The sequence below is a fragment of the Silurus meridionalis genome, chromosome 3, assembly GCF_014805685.1.
Source record: "Silurus meridionalis isolate SWU-2019-XX chromosome 3, ASM1480568v1, whole genome shotgun sequence".
Lineage (NCBI taxonomy): Eukaryota > Metazoa > Chordata > Actinopteri > Siluriformes > Siluridae > Silurus > Silurus meridionalis.
In genome coordinates, this window is record NC_060886.1 from 1 (window position 1) to 6016 (window position 6016).

The 6016-nt window shown below is 41.0% G+C and overlaps 1 non-coding gene across 1 annotated transcript; it reads right to left on the reverse strand.

Moving 5' to 3' along the window:
- Positions 1-5789: 5789 nt before the first annotated feature.
- LOC124383405 lies at positions 5790-5999 on the reverse strand. Its single transcript, XR_006925271.1, has one exon. It is a non-coding gene; the product is annotated as a small nucleolar RNA U3 (small nucleolar RNA).
- Between the last annotated feature and the right edge of the window lie 17 nt (positions 6000-6016).

A 6016-nucleotide genomic window follows, 5' to 3' on the forward strand; every position in this document is an offset into this window, starting at 1 on the left:
TTGGTCAAGCTAAAATGGCAATATACCTGAGCAGAAAGAACAAAATGGTTCAAAACACTGACTGTGATGCCGCTAGAATCTTCTCCAGACTGACAAAATCCAGGATTTTGTTGATTTTAACTTTTACAAGAGTATGGGGATCTGAAGATGTTTGAGACTGTGTGGTGTTGTGGAAAAGCTCTTTGTTTCTCAAAAGAAAAAGAATTGTACTTTGCACCAAAAACGTTTACACCCACCCCATTTTTAACTGTCATTGTCTTGTTTTATTAATGTCTATTTAATGTTATATATATATATATATATATATATATATATATATATATATATTTATTTGTTTGTTATATTTGACTATTTATCTATTTATTTAACTTTTATGTCCTAATACCTGATACCATCCAGAACATAACGTAACTTGTGCTGAGTCTTATGTTAAATAAAGTAGTGTAAAAGTAAAAAAAAGTCTCTCTCTCTGCATGTGTGTGTTTAATGTTCCATACTATTTTAACAGAGTGTTTCATGCAAGATCTCCAGCACTCACTGAGCGATTCTTTAGATGATGATGCATCAGCTCTGGGAACCTCAAGAGATCCTCTCCTAGTTTCCTCAAACTGGAGTACAAGACAAAGTCTCATTTCAGAGAAGTGGAGGGCAGAGAGATCCAGGACATTTTGGACAGTTTCATGCTCCCTACTTTGTCGGAACAGATTGGGGACGGCCCGTTCCTGTCCAACATGACTGGGCACAAGTGCAGAAAGCAAGATCCATAAAGACATGGATGAGTGAGTTAAGTGTGGAAGAACTCGACTGTCCTGCACAAGAGTCCTGACTTCAACCCGATAGAACACATTTGGGATGAATTAGATCAGAGGCTGTAATCCAGGCCTTCTTGTCCAACATCAGTGTCTAAACTCACAAATGCGCTTCTGGAGAAATGGTCCAAAGTTTTTACGAACACACTCTTAAACCTTGTGAAAAGCCTTCCCAGAAGAGTTGAAGCTGTTGTAGCTGCAAAGTTTGGGCCAACATCAAATTAAATCCTATAGATTAAGAATCGGATGTTACTCAAGTTCATTTGCATGTGAAGGCAAAATACCACAGTAAAATACCAAAGTAAAATACCACATTTTAACCTGGCTTTCAAATATATCAAAGGTTTGCACAATGAACATATTTAGATATTAATTTGTTCATTGAACTTAGTGTTTACTTCATTTAATTACTAGATTTTACAACTACATTACCCATAAGCCTTTGTCACTCTATCAATGGGACGGGAAAACATAGTGCTGTAATTTGTAGTTCATTGAAGTGTATACTTGTGCTGTAGTGTTACAGTTAGGATCTTGGTAAATCGTGAATTTCTTGTACCATATCAATAGCTCATTGTTCAGTGACAGTATTAGTGAAGTCATAATGACAGTAAAACAGTTTGCAACATGAAGCACCTTCTATTTTTGCCTAAAAGTTAATCCAGCCACACCCGTCAAAATCAACTTCCACTTAATTGTCCAAATATAGTAATTACAGGATCTACGGCTTCAGGTGGGTTATAGCATGTCAGTTATATATTTATTTCTTCTCAATCAAAATACAATTTTACAGTTATAGATTTCTATCTGGAGCTAACCTTATGTAGATTAGATTATTGATTAGTTAAACATATTCTATTTTAGGCTAAATGAAAAGAAATATGTAAATGGGAAATATGTAACACTAAATATATTTTTATATTTATATTTTGGTATTTATTCATGCATGGCATAAGAGACAGTTCATGTAAACCATAATAAAACTGCTCTGCAAAATAATTAAAAACATGTCTTTGGGAAAACCATTATAACAGCATGTTTGTAGCATGTCCTCTTCATGTTACACTACCTGGCTGTTACGCAGTTCAGAAAACATGCAAAAGGTGTTTAAAATGACAACTAAAAATATACTAAAAGAGTGTATGCACTGTAAAAACTTTAATGAAGTACAGCAATAACAAAAACAACAAGAACAACAACGACAAAACACTCAAAATTGACATTCTGAAAGCTGGTTGGTATTTGGAGACTCGGGCAAAAATGCTGGAACTCGCTGGCAGGCTCCCAGGTGTCATCCCATGTTTTGCCACTGCAAAGTATCATAAGTGCACATGTTATTGAAACACAGAACAAAAATCAAGATTATCAAGATTGAGTTCACTTATATTTTTATATTTATATTTTGGTATTTATTCATGCATGGCATAAGAGACAGTTCATGTAAACCATAATAAAACTGCTCTGCAAAATAATTAAAAACATGTCTTTGGGAAAACCATTATAACAGCATGTTTGTAGCATGTCCTCTTCATGTTACACTACCTGGCTGTTACGCAGTTCAGAAAACATGCAAAAGGTGTTTAAAATGACAACAAAAAATACTAAAAGAGTGTATGCACTGTAAAAACTTTAATGAAGTACAGCAATAACAAAAACAACAAGAACAACAACGACAAAACACTCAAAATTGACATTCTGAAAGCTGGTTGGTATTTGGAGACTCGGGCAAAAAATGCTGGAACTCGCTGGCAGGCTCCCAGGTGTCATCCCATGTTTTGCCACTGCAAAGTATCATAAGTGCACATGTTATTGAAACACAGAACAAAAATCAAGATTATCAAGATTGAGTTCACTTATATTTTTATATTTGTTAAAGTGGCATTAACCCTGGCTATTTAACTGTTTGAAAAAAACACTCTTGAATTAGCTGAAAAGGGGCTATGACTTGCAGAATACTGAATAAATGTAGAAATGTAGATTTCAGCATGTTTTCATGTTGCATTCCATGCAGTTCCCCTTCAGGAACTCGAGCTGCATCGAAGCGCTATGGGAATGCCGCTGCGTGACTGCGCTCTGAACCACGTGTGTAATCTGACCAACAGGCGTTTGGAACATGACGTCATCAGCGGGCGAGGTCGCATAAACAGGAAGCTACAAATAGTTGCGAGATGGACAAGATGCTAGCTTCTGCTCGTTCAGGTAAGCGCTGTTTCGGGGTGTTTTTCTGGTCGAATGATAGCTGGCAGACAGAATAACTGTAAGTGTGTTCATCCATGTCCGCGTTTCATTACCAGTAAGGATTCACATGATCTGTGTTTTGTTTGCCTAGGAGTGGAGCATGCACAATCGGCTCTCGAGGGAGGTGATGCGCACGCTTCGCTCCCGGAGAGCTCTCTCTATATCTCTCTCTCACTGATATTAAGGAGTTGCGTCACGCTGCCGACTTAACCCTTCGGGCCACAAAACACACGGCGTGGGCCGTTGGGGTCCTGGTGGAGCACAGAGAGGCATCTGTGAGCACAGAGAGGCATCTGTGGCTCACCTTGTCTGATCTCCCGGACAAGGATCGAGCTGTGCTCTTGAACGCACCAATGGCTCCTCCTGGCCTGTTTGGTGACCCTGGTGGGGCCCGAGCAGGCTCTGGTCCTGCAACAAGAAGTGCGCACACTCCTTGGGAAAGGGGCAATCGAGGTGGTTCCCCCCTCGGTTCAAGAGTCAGGCTTCTACAGCCCGTACTTTGTCGTTCTGAAGAAGGATGGTGGATTGCGTCCCATTCTAGATCTTCGCTCCTTGAACCGCTCTCTCAGGAGGCTCAGGTTCAGGATGCTCACCCTCAAGGCGGTCGTGACTCAGATCAGCTCCGGGGACTGGTTTGTCACTGTAGATCTGAAGGACGCGTACTTTCACATCTCCATCCTTCCTGCACACAGGAGGTTCCTGAGGTTTGCTTTCGGGTTGTAGCATACCAATTTCAGGTCCTCCCGTTCGGCCTGGCAATCTCACCCAACACCTTCACAAAATGAGGGGTGCGGCCAACGAGTCCTCTGGTCTCCCCGCACCGCTCGGGGTTCGAGCTCACTCCACCCGGAGTGTGGCGGCCACTACGGCCTGGTCCGCTGGAGTGCCACTCCAGGACATCTGTGACACTGCGGGTTGGTCCACCCCGCTGAGCTTTGTCAGGTTCTATGACCTTGACCCCAGAGACACCCCGGGCTCCTCTGTCCTACGTGCTGGTGCCGAGGCCCTCACTCTCTAGGCACGGTCTGGTTAGTGTGGCGTGATTGGACACTCGTTCCCATATCGTTTCGACGCAGCTCGAGTTCCTGAAGGGGAACGTCTCTAGGTTACGACCGTAACCCTAGTTCCCAGAGGGAACGAGACGATGCGTCTCCGTGCCACACTCCCTGCATCCCTGCGGCGCTTACCATCTCTTGCAGGAGCTAGCATCTTGTCCATCTCGCAGCCATCTGTAGCTTCCTGTTTACGCAATGTCGCCCGCTGATGACATCACGTTTCAAACGCCATTTCTTCAGATTACACACGTGGTTCAGAACGCGGTCATGCAGGGGTGTTCCAATAGCGTTTCGATGCAGCGTCTCGTTCCCTCTGGGAACTAGGGTTATGGTCGTAACCTGGAGACGATCTATAAGTTGTACAGACACAGGGATAAGGATAGTGACTGCATCTTGCTCCCACTTCTATTCATCATTGGTCTTCTGTTCTTCATATTTAATACTTCTCTTCTCCTTCTCACTGCTTTAATCTTCCTCATCCATTTTAGCACCACTACCGTCAATATTCTGGTCTTAATTGCAAGACACTACTGTAAGCAATTATTGGTCCAAACGTAAATAATAAGATGCATGTTTTTTTATTTGAGTCTTGATGTATGTATTATTACATCATCTAGTACAGTTTAGAACACAGGTCTTATTTGACTGCAATCGGTCCTTTCAATATCACATGTAGAACTGCATTCTCCATTCTACAAATATTGCTAAATTATAACAAGTTTAGTGTTTTAAATGCTGAAAACATAATTTTATACATATGCATGATTCACTACTACTACTACTACTGTAATGCATTACTGGGTAAATGTTGACGGTCAATGTCCTGCTCAATAAATACGCTTCAGCTAATTGTGTATAATCTACTAATAACTACATATATTAATCCACACCAGGAGGTAGATCATTCTCCCATTTGTATCCCAAATAATTGAATAATGCTAAGGTACATTGCTTCTCTTCATTAAACTCCATACCACCCTGTCCTCTACATCTACCTCTTTCAACCCAACTGGCTGCATGATCCTTCCTCACCACATCCATAAACCTCCTTCTTGACCTTCCTCTTTTCCTACTTCCTGGTGGCTTCATCTTCGCATTGTCCTACCGATATACCCCATGTCCCTCCTCTGCACACGTCCAAACCATCTCAATCGCCTCCTTCTCCTTGTCCCCAAAACGTCCTACATGCGCTCTACCTCTAATAAACTCATTTCTAATCCTGTCCAACCTCGTCACTCCTAACGATAACATCAACATCTTCAGCTCTGCTACCTCCACCTCTTGTCTTTGAGTCAATGCTAGTGTCTCTATACCATACAACATACCAAGTCTCGCCACAGTCCAATACAGTAATAAATTGGTTTGTATGGCTTAAGTGTTTTAAATCTGTCCTGGTTTTACACATAAACATTTAATTACAAGTGAGTTGGAAACAAAAACAGCACAAACTTTTGGTGTTCATTAAACAGTATTCTGATCCAGCAGATAAATGATGCATTCACCTCATACTTCCTTGAGAGACTGCCCTCCACCACCACAATAAAGTACAAACCGAGTCAAATGTATGTCTATTAAAGTAAAATTTTTGTTTCAAACATCAACCTGAGATTGTTAAATTTGTAAAAGCAAACTTTATTTTACAAATGTTGAACATGACACAAATGTTTCTTGACCACATATATCACTAATCACTCTGATCATGTACTCTTCCTCTCAAACCTCAAAAGAAGCAGAGAACGTTCATCAATGATCAAAGCCCATGAGAGAATCATTAGCTCATATCCAATTCACGCTCAGAAGAGAACATCACAGCTCATCATCGTGATTAGAGACGATCGCTTTCAAATCACATTTCCAAGTTAGTTACTATAGAAATGATCCCTGAAAGTATAGTCTTAAATGCTCTCATGTTCA